A 22,341-nucleotide genomic window follows, 5' to 3' on the forward strand; every position below is an offset into this window, starting at 1 on the left:
AAGAAGACAGAATTGGAAAGACACAGGCAGGCAAATCTGCATTGCATAGTATTACAATAGCCAAGATATGGAAGTCACCAAAAAGTCCACCGACAGATGGGTGGACAAAGAAGAACTGCTACATGTACAGATGGAATATGGGCTGGCGAAAAAATGAAACAATGCCATTTGCAGCACCATAGATGAGTCTAGAAGTAATCACGCAACTTGTAGTAAGTGAGACAGCGAAAGACACATATCCTATCATATCACATACAGGTGTTACCTAAAAATTGAAACAAACGAAGATATTTCCACAGAGAAAGGCAATCACAGATTCAGTACAAAAACTTATGGTTCGCCAAATGGAAAGGTGTGAGGATTGGATACACTACCATATTGAGGTTAACGGAGAGATACAAACACATGTGAAATATATAATCACCAGAGATCTACGGAATACCAAGGGAAGACTACTCAACATTGTGTCATAACCTACATGGGAAAAGGATCTGAAGAAGAATAGATATATGTATATGTGTGAAAGAAGCACATCTTGCACACCTAGAACAAACAAAACATTGTAATCAAGTTTGCTGTGATAAAAAATAAAAATTAAGTTAGAACTATGAACAAGAAGTAATGAGACATAAACTTAAAGGGCTTTTTCCTGGCACATTCCATTCTAATTTACAACCTAGAACACCCCTTCCAGTAAGGCTCTGTTGCCCTAGTAACCAGATTTGGTAAAGGAGAAATGCTGCCGCCTTGTGGCCCATTCCCGCAAGAGCAGCTTTTAACCCACAGCTAATGCTCACTTAACATTCACAAGGACTCAGGGCTGTAAAGGACACCTGCCCTCAAAATTGTGCTGAGGTAGGGAATGGATAAAACAATGCAAAACAGGCAACATTTTCAAGAAGATAGTATGAAGAGGTAAGTTTTACTCACTCTCTTTTTAAAAAAAGGAAAATGGATAAAAGCTCAACCTCAGGAAGTATTAGACTCATGTAATCTAATCTACAAAAAGTTTTCAACTCACACCAGTCGACTGACCATCAGCAAAAAGCCTACAAACAATCAGTGCTGAAGAGGTTTTAGAGAACTGTGTACCCTCTAGCTGCTGGTGAGATGTAAAGTGGTTAACAGCCAATAATGAGAACAGAAGGGAGCTGCGTTTAAAAGGAAAAACTGAGGTACCATTCAATCCAGCAGGCGCACCAATGGGCCTCTCACCTGAGAAGACCAGAATCAAGAAGACCCGGGCTGCAAAAGCTGCACTGCAGCCTTATTCACAATAGACAAGACAGTGAAGCAACCAAAATGTCCATCAACAGATGAAGGGATAAAGAAGAAGGGGTCCATGTACACAATGAATACTAGCCATGGAAAACAATGAAACACTGCTCTTTGAGGCACCATAGATGATCTTGGAGATAATCACAGAACATGAGGTAAGTCGGAAAGCAAAAGTCCTATAATCCTATGAAATCACTTATAGGCGTTATCTAATAACTGACACAAATGAACATATTTCCACAGGGAAAGGCAATCACAGACTTATAAAAAAAAAAACTATGCTTACCTAAAAGGAAAGGTGGGGGGAATGGATAAATGAAGATTAGCGTTACCATATGTATACAAATTCATATTATATACATATATCAAAAAGACCAACCATATAGCAAGGGAGGTTGATGGAACACTCTGTAATAATTTACATGGGAAGAGGATCTCTACATAAATAGATATATATAATGTGTAAATGAACCAGAGTGTGTACACCTTGGACAAACAACATTCGAACCATTACCCCAATGTAAAAAATTAAAACAACGAACTAGAAGTAATGAGACATAAACTTATGGGTGGTTTTCCTGGCACATTCCATTCAAATTTACAACCTAGGTAAACGACTTCCAGAACGGCTCTGCTGCCCTAGTACCCAGATTTGGGAATGGAGAAATGCTGCATCCTTGTGGCCGTTTCCCACAACAGCAGCTTTAAACCCACTGCAAAAGGTCACTAAATATTCACCAATTCAGTTCTGTAAATGACACCTGCCCTCCAAAAAATACTGAGCTCGAAAATCGACCAAAACATTCAAGAGTGCAACCTTCCAAAAAGACAATTTGAAGAGGTAGATTGTACTCACACTTTTTTTTTTCTTTTTTCTTTCAACACAAAAGAAAAAGGCGTGGAAAAATGATGAATTTTAGGAATTTTTAAAGACATGTAAACCCAAATTACAAAAACCTATCAGCTCACACCAGTCAGACTGGCCCTCGACAAAAATGCTGCAAACAATAAATGCTGACGTGATTGTGGAGAAATGAGTACCCTCGATTCTAAGGGGGACGTGGTAAGAGCCACTAATGAAAGCTCAATTGAGGTGCCTTGAAAAGGTAACATTGAGCTACCATACCAGTCAATCAATCATACCCACTACTGGGTGTATCACCTGAGAAAATGAAAATCCAAAAGTCACAGGCTGGCAATCCTGCACTCCAGCAATAGTTACCATAGGCAACACTTGGAAGCAACGAAAACGTCCATCAACAGAGGAATGCACCAAGAAGAAGGGGTCCATGTACACAATGGAATATTAGCCATGGAAAACATTGAAGCACTGCTCTTTGAGGCACCATACATGAGCCTGGAGATAATCACAAAACATGAAGTAGGACGGAGAGCAAAAGACCTATATCCTATAATATCACTTATGGCATTATCTAATAACTGACACAAATGAACATATTTCCAAAGAGAAAGACACTCACGGGCTTAGAAAACAAACTATGCTCATCTGAAAGGAAAGGAGGGGGGAATTGATAAATGAAGAATAGTGTTACTATACGTATACAAATACATATTATATACACGTATCAAAAAGACCGAACATATAGCAAGGGAGGTCTATGGAACACTGTAATATGTTACATGGGAAGAGGATCTGTACATTAATAGACATACATAATGTACAAATGAACCAGATTGTGTACACCTAGGACAAACAATATTCTACTCTTTACTCTGATTAAAAAAATTTAAAAACCCAAGAAGAAGTAATGAGACATAAACTTATGGGGATTTCTCCTGGCAAATTCCATTCTCATTTACAACCTAGGACAACGACTTCCAGAAAGGCTCTGCTGCCCTAGTACCCAGATTGGGCAATGGAGAAATGCTGCCTCCTTGTGGTCGTTTCCCACAACAGCAGCTTTAAACCCACTGCGAAAGGTCACTAAATATTCACCAACTTGCAGTTCTGTAAATGACACCTGCCCTCCAAAAAATTCCTGGGGTCAAAAATCGACCAAAAAATTCAACAGAGGGCAACCTTCGAAGAAGACAATTTCAAGAGGTATATTGTACATACGGTTTTTTTCCTTTAAGTGAAAAGAAAAAGGCGTGGGAAAATGATAAAGTTTAGGAATTTTTAAAGATATGCAAACCGAAATTACAAATACCTATCAGCTCACAGCAGTCAGAATGGCCATCAGCAAAAATGCTGCAAACAATACATGCTGGAGGGATTGTGGAGAAATGTGTACCCTGAGCTCTAAGGGGGACGTGGTAAGAACCATTACTGTAAACACAATGGAGGTGCTTTGAAAAGGTAAACATTGAGCTACCAGTGAATCAAGCATACCATCTGCTGAGCCTATCACCTGAGAAAATGAGAATCAAAAAGTCACAGGCTGGCAAACCTGTACGCCAGCAATACTTACCATAGTCAACACATGGAAGCAACAAAAATGTCCATCAACAGAGGAATGCACCAAGAAGAAGTGGTCCATGTATACAACGGAATAGTACTCCAGTAAAAAAATATAAATTAAATTTAAAAAACAAACAAATGTAAGGAGACATCAGAATCTGTGGGTTTCTCCGGGCACATTCCACTCTAATTTATAACCGAAGAGCACCACTGGCCGGTAGGTCTGTTTCCCTAGTACCAGCGTGGGGAACGTAGAAAGGCTGCCGCCCTCTGGCCGTTACCTGCAAAAGCAGGTTTAAAGCTTGAGCTAACGGTCACTTCATATGAACTAGTACTGCAGGGCTGTAAATGAAACCTGCCCTCAAAATGTCTTGAGGGAGGTAATGGCCAAAATATTTCAAGAGGTGACACATACTTCAAGTAAACACTTTGAAGAACTAAGCTCTAATCACAGCTGGAAAAATAAAAAGCACATGTCTTAAAGCTCAATTTCAACGCATTATGAGACACATGCAAATTCAACCACAAAGAGGTATCAGCTCACACCAGTCAGAATAACCATCAGCAAAAAACTACAAAGAATAAATGCTGAAGGTGCTGTGGAGAAGTGCATACCCTCAACTTTACGTGGGACGTAACCTGGAAAGAGCCACTAAAGAGAACAGAATGGAGGTGCCTTTAAAAGGTAAACATTGAGCTACCATATGATCCAACAGACCCATTCCTGGAACTATAACCTAAGAAGACAGAATTGGAAAGACACAGGCAGGCAAATCTGCATTGCATAGTATTACAATAGCCAAGATATGGAAGTCACCAAAAAGTCCACCGACAGATGGGTGGACAAAGAAGAACTGCTACATGTACAGATGGAATATGAGCTGGCGAAAAAATGAAACAATGCCATTTGCAGCACCATAGATGAGTCTAGAAGTAATCACGCAACTTGTAGTAAGTGAGACAGCGAAAGACACATATCCTATCATATCACATACAGGTGTTACCTAAAAATTGAAACAAACGAAGATATTTCCACAGAGAAAGGCAATCACAGATTCAGTACAAAAACTTATGGTTCGCCAAATGGAAAGGTGTGAGGATTGGATACACTACCATATTGAGGTTAACGGAGAGATACAAACACATGTGAAATATATAATCACCAGAGATCTACGGAATACCAAGGGAAGACTACTCAACATTGTGTCATAACCTACATGGGAAAAGGATCTGAAGAAGAATAGATATATGTATATGTGTGAAAGAAGCACATCTTGCACACCTAGAACAAACAAAACATTGTAATCAAGTTTGCTGTGATAAAAAATAAAAATTAAGTTAGAACTATGAACAAGAAGTAATGAGACATAAACTTAAAGGGCTTTTTCCTGGCACATTCCATTCTAATTTACAACCTAGAACACCCCTTCCAGTAAGGCTCTGTTGCCCTAGTAACCAGAGTTGGTAAAGGAGAAATGCTGCCGCCTTGTGGCCCATTCCCGCAAGAGCAGCTTTTAACCCACAGCTAATGCTCACTTAACATTCACAAGGACTCAGGGCTGTAAAGGACACCTGCCCTCAAAATTGTGCTGAGGTAGGGAATGGATAAAACAATGCAAAACAGGCAACATTTTCAAGAAGATAGTATGAAGAGGTAAGTTTTACTCACTCTCTTTTTAAAAAAAGGAAAATGGATAAAAGCTCAACCTCAGGAAGTATTAGACTCATGCAATCTAATCTACAAAAAGTTTTCAACTCACACCAGTCGACTGACCATCAGCAAAAAGCCTACAAACAATCAGTGCTGAAGAGGTTTTAGAGAACTGTGTACCCTCTAGCTGCTGGTGAGATGTAAAGTGGTTAACAGCCAATAATGAGAACAGAAGGGAGCTGCGTTTAAAAGGAAAAACTGAGGTACCATTCAATCCAGCAGGCGCACCAATGGGCCTCTCACCTGAGAAGACCAGAATCAAGAAGACCCGGGCTGCAAAAGCTGCACTGCAGCCTTATTCACAATAGACAAGACAGTGAAGCAACCAAAATGTCCATCAACAGATGAAGGGATAAAGAAGAAGGGGTCCATGTACACAATGAATACTAGCCATGGAAAACAATGAAACACTGCTCTTTGAGGCACCATAGATGATCTTGGAGATAATCACAGAACATGAGGTAAGTCGGAAAGCAAAAGTCCTATATCCTATGAAATCACTTATAGGCGTTATCTAATAAATGACACAAATGAACATATTTCCACAGGGAAAGGCAATCACAGACTTATAAAAAAAAAACTATGCTTACCTAAAAGGAAAGGTGGGGGGAATGGATAAATGAAGATTAGCGTTACCATATGTATACAAATTCATATTATATACATATATCAAAAAGACCAACCATATAGCAAGGGAGGTTGATGGAACACTCTGTAATAATTTACATGGGAAGAGGATCTCTACATAAATAGATATATATAATGTGTAAATGAACCAGAGTGTGTACACCTTGGACAAACAACATTCGAACCATTACCCCAATGTAAAAAATTAAAACAACGAACTAGAAGTAATGAGACATAAACTTATGGGTGGTTTTCCTGGCACATTCCATTCAAATTTACAACCTAGGTAAACGACTTCCAGAACGGCTCTGCTGCCCTAGTACCCAGATTTGGGAATGGAGAAATGCTGCATCCTTGTGGCCGTTTCCCACAACAGCAGCTTTAAACCCACTGCAAAAGGTCACTAAATATTCACCAATTCAGTTCTGTAAATGACACCTGCCCTCCAAAAAATACTGAGCTCGAAAATCGACCAAAACATTCAAGAGTGCAACCTTCCAAAAAGACAATTTGAAGAGGTAGATTGTACTCACACTTTTTTTTTTCTTTTTTCTTTCAACACAAAAGAAAAAGGCGTGGAAAAATGATGAATTTTAGGAATTTTTAAAGACATGTAAACCCAAATTACAAAAACCTATCAGCTCACACCAGTCAGTCTGGCCCTCGACAAAAATGCTGCAAACAATAAATGCTGACGTGATTGTGGAGAAATGAGTACCCTCGATTCTAAGGGGGACGTGGTAAGAGCCACTAATGAAAGCTCAATTGAGGTGCCTTGAAAAGGTAACATTGAGCTACCATACCAGTCAATCAATCATACCCACTGCTGGGTGTATCACCTGAGAAAATGAAAATCCAAAAGTCACAGGCTGGCAATCCTGCACTCCAGCAATAGTTACCATAGGCAACACTTGGAAGCAACGAAAACGTCCATCAACAGAGGAATGCACCAAGAAGAAGGGGTCCATGTACACAATGGAATATTAGCCATGGAAAACATTGAAGCACTGCTCTTTGAGGCACCATACATGAGCCTGGAGATAATCACAAAACATGAAGTAGGACGGAGAGCAAAAGACCTATATCCTATAATATCACTTATGGCATTATCTAATAACTGACACAAATGAACATATTTCCAAAGAGAAAGACACTCACGGGCTTAGAAAACAAACTATGCTCATCTGAAAGGAAAGGAGGGGGGAATTGATAAATGAAGAATAGTGTTACTATACGTATACAAATACATATTATATACACGTATCAAAAAGACCGAACATATAGCAAGGGAGGTCTATGGAACACTGTAATATGTTACATGGGAAGAGGATCTGTACATTAATAGACATACATAATGTACAAATGAACCAGATTGTGTACACCTAGGACAAACAATATTCTACTCTTTACTCTGATTAAAAAAATTTAAAAACCCAAGAAGAAGTAATGAGACATAAACTTATGGGGATTTCTCCTGGCAAATTCCATTCTCATTTACAACCTAGGACAACGACTTCCAGAAAGGCTCTGCTGCCCTAGTACCCAGATTGGGGAATGGAGAAATGCTGCCTCCTTGTGGCCGTTTCCCACAACAGCAGCTTTAAACCCACTGCGAAAGGTCACTAAATATTCACCAACTTGCAGTTCTGTAAATGACACCTGCCCTCCAAAAAATTCCTGGGGTCAAAAATCGACCAAAAAATTCAAAAGAGGGCAACCTTCGAAGAAGACAATTTCAAGAGGTATATTGTACATACGGTTTTTTTCCTTTAAGTGAAAAGAAAAAGGCGTGGGAAAATGATAAAGTTTAGGAATTTTTAAAGATATGCAAACCGAAATTACAAATACCTATCAGCTCACAGCAGTCAGAATGGCCATCAGCAAAAATGTTGCAAACAATACATGCTGGAGGGATTGTGGAGAAATGTGTACCCTGAGCTCTAAGGGGGACGTGGTAAGAACCATTACTGTAAACACAATGGAGGTGCTTTGAAAAGGTAAACATTGAGCTACCAGTGAATCAAGCATACCATCTGCTGAGCCTATCACCTGAGAAAATGAGAATCAAAAAGTCACAGGCTGGCAAACCTGTACGCCAGCAATACTTACCATAGTCAACACATGGAAGCAACAAAAATGTCCATCAACAGAGGAATGCACCAAGAAGAAGTGGTCCATGTATACAACGGAATAGTACTCCAGTAAAAAAATATAAATTAAATTTAAAAAACAAACAAATGTAAGGAGACATCAGAATCTGTGGGTTTCTCCGGGCACATTCCACTCTAATTTATAACCGAAGAGCACCACTGGCCGGTAGGTCTGTTTCCCTAGTACCAGCGTGGGGAACGTAGAAAGGCTGCCGCCCTCTGGCCGTTACCTGCAAAAGCAGGTTTAAAGCTTGAGCTAACGGTCACTTCATATGAACTAGTACTGCAGGGCTGTAAATGAAACCTGCCCTCAAAATGTCTTGAGGGAGGTAATGGCCAAAATATTTCAAGAGGTGACACATACTTCAAGTAAACACTTTGAAGAACTAAGCTCTAATCACAGCTGGAAAAATAAAAAGCACATGTCTTAAAGCTCAATTTCAACGCATTATGAGACACATGCAAATTCAACCACAAAGAGGTATCAACTCACACCAGTCAGAATAACCATCAGCAAAAAACTACAAAGAATAAATGCTGAAGGTGCTGTGGAGAAGTGCATACCCTCAACTTTACGTGGGACGTAACCTGGAAAGAGCCACTAAAGAGAACAGAATGGAGGTGCCTTTAAAAGGTAAACATTGAGCTACCATATGATCCAACAGACCCATTCCTGGAACTATAACCTAAGAAGACAGAATTGGAAAGACACAGGCAGGCAAATCTGCATTGCATAGTATTACAATAGCCAAGATATGGAAGTCACCAAAAAGTCCACCGACAGATGGGTGGACAAAGAAGAACTGCTACATGTACAGATGGAATATGAGCTGGCGAAAAAATGAAACAATGCCATTTGCAGCACCATAGATGAGTCTAGAAGTAATCACGCAACTTGTAGTAAGTGAGACAGCGAAAGACACATATCCTATCATATCACATACAGGTGTTACCTAAAAATTGAAACAAACGAAGATATTTCCACAGAGAAAGGCAATCACAGATTCAGTACAAAAACTTATGGTTCGCCAAATGGAAAGGTGTGAGGATTGGATACACTACCATATTGAGGTTAACGGAGAGATACAAACACATGTGAAATATATAATCACCAGAGATCTACGGAATACCAAGGGAAGACTACTCAACATTGTGTCATAACCTACATGGGAAAAGGATCTGAAGAAGAATAGATATATGTATATGTGTGAAAGAAGCACATCTTGCACACCTAGAACAAACAAAACATTGTAATCAAGTTTGCTGTGATAAAAAATAAAAATTAAGTTAGAACTATGAACAAGAAGTAATGAGACATAAACTTAAAGGGCTTTTTCCTGGCACATTCCATTCTAATTTACAACCTAGAACACCCCTTCCAGTAAGGCTCTGTTGCCCTAGTAACCAGATTTGGTAAAGGAGAAATGCTGCCGCCTTGTGGCCCATTCCCGCAAGAGCAGCTTTTAACCCACAGCTAATGCTCACTTAACATTCACAAGGACTCAGGGCTGTAAAGGACACCTGCCCTCAAAATTGTGCTGAGGTAGGGAATGGATAAAACAATGCAAAACAGGCAACATTTTCAAGAAGATAGTATGAAGAGGTAAGTTTTACTCACTCTCTTTTTAAAAAAAGGAAAATGGATAAAAGCTCAACCTCAGGAAGTATTAGACTCATGCAATCTAATCTACAAAAAGTTTTCAACTCACACCAGTCGACTGACCATCAGCAAAAAGCCTACAAACAATCAGTGCTGAAGAGGTTTTAGAGAACTGTGTACCCTCTAGCTGCTGGTGAGATGTAAAGTGGTTAACAGCCAATAATGAGAACAGAAGGGAGCTGCGTTTAAAAGGAAAAACTGAGGTACCATTCAATCCAGCAGGCGCACCAATGGGCCTCTCACCTGAGAAGACCAGAATCAAGAAGACCCGGGCTGCAAAAGCTGCACTGCAGCCTTATTCACAATAGACAAGACAGTGAAGCAACCAAAATGTCCATCAACAGATGAAGGGATAAAGAAGAAGGGGTCCATGTACACAATGAATACTAGCCATGGAAAACAATGAAACACTGCTCTTTGAGGCACCATAGATGATCTTGGAGATAATCACAGAACATGAGGTAAGTCGGAAAGCAAAAGTCCTATATCCTATGAAATCACTTATAGGCGTTATCTAATAACTGACACAAATGAACATATTTCCACAGGGAAAGGCAATCACAGACTTATAAAAAAAAAACTATGCTTACCTAAAAGGAAAGGTGGGGGGAATGGATAAATGAAGATTAGCGTTACCATATGTATACAAATTCATATTATATACATATATCAAAAAGACCAACCATATAGCAAGGGAGGTTGATGGAACACTCTGTAATAATTTACATGGGAAGAGGATCTCTACATAAATAGATATATATAATGTGTAAATGAACCAGAGTGTGTACACCTTGGACAAACAACATTCGAACCATTACCCCAATGTAAAAAATTAAAACAACGAACTAGAAGTAATGAGACATAAACTTATGGGTGGTTTTCCTGGCACATTCCATTCAAATTTACAACCTAGGTAAACGACTTCCAGAACGGCTCTGCTGCCCTAGTACCCAGATTTGGGAATGGAGAAATGCTGCATCCTTGTGGCCGTTTCCCACAACAGCAGCTTTAAACCCACTGCAAAAGGTCACTAAATATTCACCAATTCAGTTCTGTAAATGACACCTGCCCTCCAAAAAATACTGAGCTCGAAAATCGACCAAAACATTCAAGAGTGCAACCTTCCAAAAAGACAATTTGAAGAGGTAGATTGTACTCACACTTTTTTTTTTTCTTTTTTCTTTCAACACAAAAGAAAAAGGCGTGGAAAAATGATGAATTTTAGGAATTTTTAAAGACATGTAAACCCAAATTACAAAAACCTATCAGCTCACACCAGTCAGACTGGCCCTCGACAAAAATGCTGCAAACAATAAATGCTGACGTGATTGTGGAGAAATGAGTACCCTCGATTCTAAGGGGGACGTGGTAAGAGCCACTAATGAAAGCTCAATTGAGGTGCCTTGAAAAGGTAACATTGAGCTACCATACCAGTCAATCAATCATACCCACTGCTGGGTGTATCACCTGAGAAAATGAAAATCCAAAAGTCACAGGCTGGCAATCCTGCACTCCAGCAATAGTTACCATAGGCAACACTTGGAAGCAACGAAAACGTCCATCAACAGAGGAATGCACCAAGAAGAAGGGGTCCATGTACACAATGGAATATTAGCCATGGAAAACATTGAAGCACTGCTCTTTGAGGCACCATACATGAGCCTGGAGATAATCACAAAACATGAAGTAGGACGGAGAGCAAAAGACCTATATCCTATAATATCACTTATGGCATTATCTAATAACTGACACAAATGAACATATTTCCAAAGAGAAAGACACTCACGGGCTTAGAAAACAAACTATGCTCATCTGAAAGGAAAGGAGGGGGGAATTGATAAATGAAGAATAGTGTTACTATACGTATACAAATACATATTATATACACGTATCAAAAAGACCGAACATATAGCAAGGGAGGTCTATGGAACACTGTAATATGTTACATGGGAAGAGGATCTGTACATTAATAGACATACATAATGTACAAATGAACCAGATTGTGTACACCTAGGACAAACAATATTCTACTCTTTACTCTGATTAAAAAAATTTAAAAACCCAAGAAGAAGTAATGAGACATAAACTTATGGGGATTTCTCCTGGCAAATTCCATTCTCATTTACAACCTAGGACAACGACTTCCAGAAAGGCTCTGCTGCCCTAGTACCCAGATTGGGGAATGGAGAAATGCTGCCTCCTTGTGGCCGTTTCCCACAACAGCAGCTTTAAACCCACTGCGAAAGGTCACTAAATATTCACCAACTTGCAGTTCTGTAAATGACACCTGCCCTCCAAAAAATTCCTGGGGTCAAAAATCGACCAAAAAATTCAAAAGAGGGCAACCTTCGAAGAAGACAATTTCAAGAGGTATATTGTACATACGGTTTTTTTCCTTTAAGTGAAAAGAAAAAGGCGTGGGAAAATGATAAAGTTTAGGAATTTTTAAAGATATGCAAACCGAAATTACAAATACCTATCAGCTCACAGCAGTCAGAATGGCCATCAGCAAAAATGCTGCAAACAATACATGCTGGAGGGATTGTGGAGAAATGTGTACCCTGAGCTCTAAGGGGGACGTGGTAAGAACCATTACTGTAAACACAATGGAGGTGCTTTGAAAAGGTAAACATTGAGCTACCAGTGAATCAAGCATACCATCTGCTGAGCCTATCACCTGAGAAAATGAGAATCAAAAAGTCACAGGCTGGCAAACCTGTACGCCAGCAATACTTACCATAGTCAACACATGGAAGCAACAAAAATGTCCATCAACAGAGGAATGCACCAAGAAGAAGTGGTCCATGTATACAACGGAATAGTACTCCAGTAAAAAAATATAAATTAAATTTAAAAAACAAACAAATGTAAGGAGACATCAGAATCTGTGGGTTTCTCCGGGCACATTCCACTCTAATTTATAACCGAAGAGCACCACTGGCCGGTAGGTCTGTTTCCCTAGTACCAGCGTGGGGAACGTAGAAAGGCTGCCGCCCTCTGGCCGTTACCTGCAAAAGCAGGTTTAAAGCTTGAGCTAACGGTCACTTCATATGAACTAGTACTGCAGGGCTGTAAATGAAACCTGCCCTCAAAATGTCTTGAGGGAGGTAATGGCCAAAATATTTCAAGAGGTGACACATACTTCAAGTAAACACTTTGAAGAACTAAGCTCTAATCACAGCTGGAAAAATAAAAAGCACATGTCTTAAAGCTCAATTTCAACGCATTATGAGACACATGCAAATTCAACCACAAAGAGGTATCAGCTCACACCAGTCAGAATAACCATCAGCAAAAAACTACAAAGAATAAATGCTGAAGGTGCTGTGGAGAAGTGCATACCCTCAACTTTACGTGGGACGTAACCTGGAAAGAGCCACTAAAGAGAACAGAATGGAGGTGCCTTTAAAAGGTAAACATTGAGCTACCATATGATCCAACAGACCCATTCCTGGAACTATAACCTAAGAAGACAGAATTGGAAAGACACAGGCAGGCAAATCTGCATTGCATAGTATTACAATAGCCAAGATATGGAAGTCACCAAAAAGTCCACCGACAGATGGGTGGACAAAGAAGAACTGCTACATGTACAGATGGAATATGAGCTAGCGAAAAAATGAAACAATGCCATTTGCAGCACCATAGATGAGTCTAGAAGTAATCACGCAACTTGTAGTAAGTGAGACAGCGAAAGACACATATCCTATCATATCACATACAGGTGTTACCTAAAAATTGAAACAAACGAAGATATTTCCACAGAGAAAGGCAATCACAGATTCAGTACAAAAACTTATGGTTCGCCAAATGGAAAGGTGTGAGGATTGGATACACTACCATATTGAGGTTAACGGAGAGATACAAACACATGTGAAATATATAATCACCAAAGACCTACGGAATACCAAGGGAAGACTACTCAACATTGTGTCATAACCTACATGGGAAAAGGGTCTGAAGAAGAATAGATATATGTACATGTGTGAAAGAAGCACATCGTGCACACCTAGAACAAACAAAACATTGTAATCAAGTTTGCTGTGATAAAAAATAAAAATTAAGTTAAAACTACGAACAAGAAGTAATGAGACATAAACTTAAAGGGCTTTTTCCTGGCACATTCCATTCTAATTTACAACCTAGACCACCACTTCCAGTAAGGCTCTGTTGCCCTAGTAACCAGATTTGGTAAAGGAGAAATGCTGCCGCCTTGTGGCCCATTCCCGCAAGAGCAGCTTTTAACCCACAGCTAATGCTCACTTAACATTCACAAGGACTCAGGGCTGTAAAGGACACCTGCCCTCAAAATTGTGCTGAGGTAGGGAATGGATAAAACAATGCAAAACAGGCAACATTTTCAAGAAGATAGTATGAAGAGGTAAGTTTTACTCACTCTCTTTTTAAAAAAAGGAAAATGGATAAAAGCTCAACCTCAGGAAGTATTAGACTCATGCAATCTGATCTACAAAAAGTTTTCAACTCACACCAGTCGACTGACCATCAGCAAAAAGCCTACAAACAATCAATGCTGAAGAGGTTTTAGAGAACTGTGTACCCTCTAGCTGCTGGTGAGATGTAAAGTGGTTAACAGCCAATAATGAGAACAGAAGGGAGCTGCGTTTAAAAGGAAAAACTGAGGTACCATTCAATCCAGCAGGCGCACCAATGGGCCTCTCACCTGAGAAGACCAGAATCAAGAAGACCCGGGCTGCAAAAGCTGCACTGCAGCCTTATTCACAATAGACAAGACAGTGAAGCAACCAAAATGTCCATCAACAGATGAAGGGATAAAGAAGAAGGGGTCCATGTACACAATGAATACTAGCCATGGAAAACAATGAAACACTGCTCTTTGAGGCACCATAGATGATCTTGGAGATAATCACAGAACATGAGGTAAGTCGGAAAGCAAAAGTCCTATATCCTATGAAATCACTTATAGGCGTTATCTAATAACTGACACAAATGAACATATTTCAACAGGGAAAGGCAATCACAGACTTATAAAAAAAAAAAAAACTATGCTTACCCAAAAGGAAAGGTGGGGGGAATGGATAAATGAAGATTAGCGTTACCATATGTATACAAATTCATATTATATACATATATCAAAAAGACCGACCATATAGCAAGGGAGGTTGATGGAACACTCTGTAATAATTTACATGGGAAGAGGATCTCTACATAAATAGATATATATAATGTGTAAATGAACCAGAGTGTGTACACCTTGGACAAACAACATTCGAACCATTACCCCAATGTAAAAAATTAAAACAACGAACTAGAAGTAATGAGACATAAACTTATGGGTGGTTTTCCTGGCACATTCCATTCAAATTTACAACCTAGGTAAACGACTTCCAGATCGGCTCTGCTGCCCTAGTACCCAGATTTGGGAATGGAGAAATGCTGCCTCCTTGTGGCCGTTTCCCACAACAGCAGCTTTCAACCCACTGCAAAAGGTCACTAAATATTCACCAATTCAGTTCTGTAAATGACACCTGCCCTCCAAAAAATACTGAGCTCGAAAATCGACCAAAACATTCAAGAGTGCAACCTTCCAAAAAGACAATTTGAAGAGGTAGATTGTACTCACACTTTTTTTTTTCTTTTTTCTTTCAATACAAAAGAAAAAGGCGTGGAAAAATGATGAATTTTAGGAATTTTTAAAGACATGTAAACCCAAATTACAAAAACCTATCAGCTCACACCAGTCAGAATGGCCCTCGACAAAAATGCTGCAAACAATAAATGCTGACGTGATTGTGGAGAAATGAGTACCCTCGATTCTAAGGGGGACGTGGTAAGAGCCACTAATGAAAGCACAATTGAGGTGCCTTGAAAAGGTAACATTGAGCTACCATACCAGTCAATCAATCATACCCACTGCTGGGTGTATCACCTGAGAAAATGAAAATCCAAAAGTCACAGGCTGGCAATCCTGCACTCCAGCAATAGTTACCATAGGCAACACTTGGAAGCAACGAAAACGTCCATCAACAGAGGAATGCACCAAGAAGAAGGGGTCCGTGTACACAATGGAATATTAGCCATGGAAAACATTGAAGCACTGCTCTTTGAGGCACCATACATGAGCCTGGAGATAATCACAAAACATGAAGTAGGACGGAGAGCAAAAGACCTATATCCTATAATATCACTTATGGCATTATCTAATAACTGACACAAATGAACATATTTCCAAAGAGAAAGACACTCACGGGCTTAGAAAACAAACTATGCTCATCTGAAAGGAAAGGAGGGGGGAATTGATAAATGAAGAATAGTGTTACTATACGTATACAAATACATATTATATACACGTATCAAAAAGACCGAACACATAGCAAGGGATGTCTATGGAACACTGTAATATGTTACATGGGAAGAGAATCTGTACATTAATAGACATACATAATGTACAAATGAACCAGATTGTGTACACCTAGGACAAACAATATTCTACTCTTTACTCTGATTAAAAAAATTTAAAAACCCAAGAAGAAGTAATGAGACATAAACTTATGGGGATTTCTCCTGGCAAATTCCATTCTCATTTACAACCTAGGACAACGACTTCCAGAAAGGCTCTGCTGCCCTAGTACCCAGATTGGGGAATGGAGAAATGCTGCCTCCTTGTGGCCGTTTCCCACAACAGCAGCTTTAAACCCACTGCGAAAGGTCACTAAATATTCACCAACTTGCAGTTCTGTAAATGACACCTGCCCTCCAAAAAATTCCTGGGGTCAAAAATCGACCAAAAAATTCAAAAGAGGGCAACCTTCGAAGAAGACAATTTCAAGAGGTATATTGTACACACGGTTTTTTTCCTTTAAGTGAAAAGAAAAAGGCGTGGGAAAATGATAAAGTTTAGGAATTTTTAAAGATATGCAAACCGAAATTACAAATACCTATCAGCTCACAGCAGTCAGAATGGCCATCAGCAAAAATGCTGCAAACAATACATGCTGAAGGGATTGTGGAGAAATGTGTACCCTGAGCTCTAAGGGGGACGTGGTAAGAACCATTACTGTAAACACAATGGAGGTGCTTTGAAAAGGTAAACATTGAGCTACCAGTGAATCAAGCATACCATCTGCTGAGCCTATCACCTGAGAAAATGAGAATCAAAAAGTCACAGGCTGGCAAACCTGTACGCCAGCAATACTTACCATAGTCAACACATGGAAGCAACAAAAATGTCCATCAACAGAGGAATGCACCAAGAAGAAGTGGTCCATGTATACAACGGAATAGTACTCCAGTAAAAAATATAAATTAAATTTAAAAAACAAACAAATGTAAGGAGACATCAGCATCTGTGGGTTTCTCCGGGCACATTCCACTCTAATTTATAACCGAAGAGCACCACTGGCCGGTAGGTCTGTTTCCCTAGTACCAGCGTGGGGAACGTAGAAAGGCTGCCGCCCTCTGGCCGTTACCTGCAAAAGCAGGTTTAAAGCTTGAGCTAACGGTCACTTCATATGAACTAGTACTGCAGGGCTGTAAATGAAACCTGCCCTCAAAATGTCTTGAGGGAGGTAATGGCCAAAATATTTCAAAAGGTGACACATACTTCAAGTAAACACTTTGAAGAACTAAGCTCTAATCACAGCTGGAAAAATAAAAAGCACATGTCTTAAAGCTCAATTTCAACGCATTATGAGACACATGCAAATTCAACCACAAAGAGGTATCAGCTCACACCAGTCAGAATAACCATCAGCAAAAAACTACAAAGAATAAATGCTGAAGGTGCTGTGGAGAAGTGCATACCCTCAACTTTACGTGGGACGTAACCTGGAAAGAGCCACTAGAGAGAACAGAATGGAGGTGCCTTTAAAAGGTAAACATTGAGCTACCATATGATCCAACAGACCCATTCCTGGAACTATAACCTAAGAAGACAGAATTGGAAAGACACAGGCAGGCAAATCTGCATTGCATAGTATTACAATAGCCAAGATATGGAAGTCACCAAAAAGTCCACCGACAGATGGGTGGACAAAGAAGAACTGCTACATGTACAGATGGAATATGAGCTGGCGAAAAAATGAAACAATGCCATTTGCAGCACCATAGATGAGTCTAGAAGTAATCACGCAACTTGTAGTAAGTGAGACAGCGAAAGACACATATCCTATCATATCACATACAGGTGTTACCTAAAAATTGAAACAAACGAAGATATTTCCACAGAGAAAGGCAATCACAGATTCAGTACAAAAACTTATGGTTCGCCAAATGGAAAGGTGTGAGGATTGGATACACTACCATATTGAGGTTAACGGAGAGATACAAACACATGTGAAATATATAATCACCAAAGACCTACGGAATACCAAGGGAAGACTACTCAACATTGTGTCATAACCTACATGGGAAAAGGATCTGAAGAAGAATAGATATATGTACATGTGTGAAAGAAGCACATCGTGCACACCTAGAACAAACAAAACATTGTAATCAAGTTTGCTGTGATAAAAAATAAAAATTAAGTTAAAACTACGAACAAGAAGTAATGAGACATAAACTTAAAGAGCTTTTTCCTGGCACATTCCATTCTAATTTACAACCTAGAACACCACTTCCAGTAAGGCTCTGTTGCCCTAGTAACCAGATTTGGTAAAGGAGAAATGCTGCCGCCTTGTGGCCCATTCCCGCAAGAGCAGCTTTTAACCCACAGCTAATGCTCACTTAACATTCACAAGGACTCAGGGCTGTAAAGGACACCTGCCCTCAAAATTGTGCTGAGGTAGGGAATGGATAAAACAATGCAAAACAGGCAACATTTTCAAGAAGATAGTATGAAGAGGTAAGTTTTACTCACTCTCTTTTTAAAAAAAGGAAAATGGATAAAAGCTCAACCTCAGGAAGTATTAGACTCATGCAATCTAATCTACAAAAAGTTTTCAACTCACACCAGTCGACTGACCATCAGCAAAAAGCCTACAAACAATCAATGCTGAAGAGGTTTTAGAGAACTGTGTACCCTCTAGCTGCTGGTGAGATGTAAAGTGGTTAACAGCCAATAATGAGAACAGAAGGGAGCTGCGTTTAAAAGGAAAAACTGAGGTACCATTCAATTCCGGAAGGCGCACCAATGGGCCTCTCACCTGAGAAGACCAGAATCAAGAAGACCCGGGCTGCAAAAGCTGCACTGCAGCCTTATTCACAATAGACAAGACAGTGAAGCAACCAAAATGTCCATCAACAGATGAAGGGATAAAGAAGAAGGGGTCCATGTACACAATGAATACTAGCCATGGAAAACAATGAAACACTGCTCTTTGAGGCACCATAGATGATCTTGGAGATAATCACAGAACATGAGGTAAGTCGGAAAGCAAAAGTCCTATATCCTATGAAATCACTTATAGGCGTTATCTAATAACTGACACAAATGAACATATTTCCACAGGGAAAGGCAATCACAGACTTATAAAAAAAAATTATGCTTACCTAAAAGGAAAGGTGGGGGGAATGGATAAATGAAGATTAGCGTTACCATATGTATACAAATTCATATTATATACATATATCAAAAAGACCGACCATATAGCAAGGGAGGTTGATGGAACACTCTGTAATAATTTACATGGGAAGAGGATCTCTACATAAATAGATATATATAATGTGTAAATGAACCAGAGTGTGTACACCTTGGACAAACAACATTCGAACCATTACCCCAATGTAAAAAATTAAAACAACGAACTAGAAGTAATGAGACATAAACTTATGGGTGGTTTTCCTGGCACATTCCATTCAAATTTACAACCTAGGTAAACGACTTCCAGAACGGCTCTGCTGCCCTAGTACCCAGATTTGGGAATGGAGAAATGCTGCCTCCTTGTGGCCGTTTCCCACAACAGCAACTTTCAACCCACTGCAAAAGGTCACTAAATATTCACCAACTTGCAGTTCTGTAAATGACACCTGCCCTCCAAAAAATTCCTGGGGTCAAAAATCGACCAAAAAATTCAAAAGAGGGCAACCTTCGAAGAAGACAATTTCAAGAGGTATATTGTACACACGGTTTTTTTCCTTTAAGTGAAAAGAAAAAGGCGTGGGAAAATGATAAAGTGTAGGAATTTTTAAAGATATGCAAACCGAAATTACAAATACCTATCAGCTCACAGCAGTCAGAATGGCCATCAGCAAAAATGCTGCAAACAATACATGCTGAAGGGATTGTGGAGAAATGTGTACCCTGAGCTCTAAGGGGGACGTGGTAAGAACCATTACTGTAAACACAATGGAGGTGCTTTGAAAAGGTAAACATTGAGCTACCAGTGAATCAAGCATACCATCTGCTGAGCCTATCACCTGAGAAAATGAGAATCAAAAAGTCACAGGCTGGCAAACCTGTACGCCAGCAATACTTACCATAGTCAACACATGGAAGCAACAAAAATGTCCATCAACAGAGGAATGCACCAAGAAGAAGTGGTCCATGTATACAACGGAATAGTACTCCAGTAAAAAATATAAATTAAATTTAAAAAACAAACAAATGTAAGGAGACATCAGCATCTGTGGGTTTCTCCGGGCACATTCCACTCTAATTTATAACCGAAGAGCACCACTGGCCGGTAGGTCTGTTTCCCTAGTACCAGCGTGGGGAACGTAGAAAGGCTGCCGCCCTCTGGCCGTTACCTGCAAAAGCAGGTTTAAAGCTTGAGCTAACGGTCACTTCATATGAACTAGTACTGCAGGGCTGTAAATGAAACCTGCCCTCAAAATGTCTGGAGGGAGGTAATGGCCAAAATATTTCAAAAGGTGACACATACTTCAAGTAAACACTTTGAAGAACTAAGCTCTAATCACAGCTGGAAAAATAAAAAGCACATGTCTTAAAGCTCAATTTCAACGCATTATGAGACACATGCAAATTCAACCACAAAGAGGTATCAGCTCACACCAGTCAGAATAACCATCAGCAAAAAACTACAAAGAATAAATGCTGAAGGTGCTGTGGAGAAGTGCATACCCTCAACTTTACGTGGGACGTAACCTGGAAAGAGCCACTAGAGAGAACAGAATGGAGGTGCCTTTAAAAGGTAAACATTGAGCTACCATATGATCCAACAGACCCATTCCTGGAACTATAACCTAAGAAGACAGAATTGGAAAGACACAGGCAGGCAAATCTGCATTGCATAGTATTACAATAGCCAAGATATGGAAGTCACCAAAAAGTCCACCGACAGATGGGTGGACAAAGAAGAACTGCTACATATACAGATGGAATATGGGCTGGCGAAAAAATGAAACAATGCCATTTGCAGCACCATAGATGAGTCTAGAAGTAATCACGCAACTTGTAGTAAGTGAGACAGCGAAAGACACATATCCTATCATATCACATACAGGTGTTACCTAAAAATTGAAACAAACGAAGATATTTCCACAGAGAAAGGCAATCACAGATTCAGTACAAAAACTTATGGTTCGCCAAATGGAAAGGTGTGAGGATTGGATACACTACCATATTGAGGTTAACGGAGAGATACAAACACATGTGAAATATATAATCACCAAAGACCTACGGAATACCAAGGGAAGACTACTCAACATTGTGTCATAACCTACATGGGAAAAGGATCTGAAGAAGAATAGATATATGTACATGTGTGAAAGAAGCACATCGTGCACACCTAGAACAAACAAAACATTGTAATCAAGTTTGCTGTGATAAAAAATAAAAATTAAGTTAAAACTACGAACAAGAAGTAATGAGACATAAACTTAAAGGGCTTTTTCCTGGCACATTCCATTCTAATTTACAACCTAGACCACCACTTCCAGTAAGGCTCTGTTGCCCTAGTAACCAGATTTGGTAAAGGAGAAATGCTGCCGCCTTGTGGCCCATTCCCGCAAGAGCAGCTTTTAACCCACAGCTAATGCTCACTTAACATTCACAAGGACTCAGGGCTGTAAAGGACACCTGCCCTCAAAATTGTGCTGAGGTAGGGAATGGATAAAACAATGCAAAACAGGCAACATTTTCAAGAAGATAGTATGAAGAGGTAAGTTTTACTCACTCTCTTTTTAAAAAAAGGAAAATGGATAAAAGCTCAACCTCAGGAAGTATTAGACTCATGCAATCTGATCTACAAAAAGTTTTCAACTCACACCAGTCGACTGACCATCAGCAAAAAGCCTACAAACAATCAATGCTGAAGAGGTTTTAGAGAACTGTGTACCCTCTAGCTGCTGGTGAGATGTAAAGTGGTAAACAGCCAATAATGAGAACAGAAGGGAGCTGCGTTTAAAAGGAAAAACTGAGGTACCATTCAATCCAGCAGGCGCACCAATGGGCCTCTCACCTGAGAAGACCAGAATCAAGAAGACCCGGGCTGCAAAAGCTGCACTGCAGCCTTATTCACAATAGACAAGACAGTGAAGCAACCAAAACGTCCATCAACAGATGAAGGGATAAAGAAGAAGGGGTCCATGTACACAATGAATACTAGCCATGGAA

The sequence above is a fragment of the Eubalaena glacialis genome, chromosome 1, assembly GCF_028564815.1.
Source record: "Eubalaena glacialis isolate mEubGla1 chromosome 1, mEubGla1.1.hap2.+ XY, whole genome shotgun sequence".
NCBI classification, from domain to species: Eukaryota; Metazoa; Chordata; class Mammalia; order Artiodactyla; family Balaenidae; genus Eubalaena; species Eubalaena glacialis.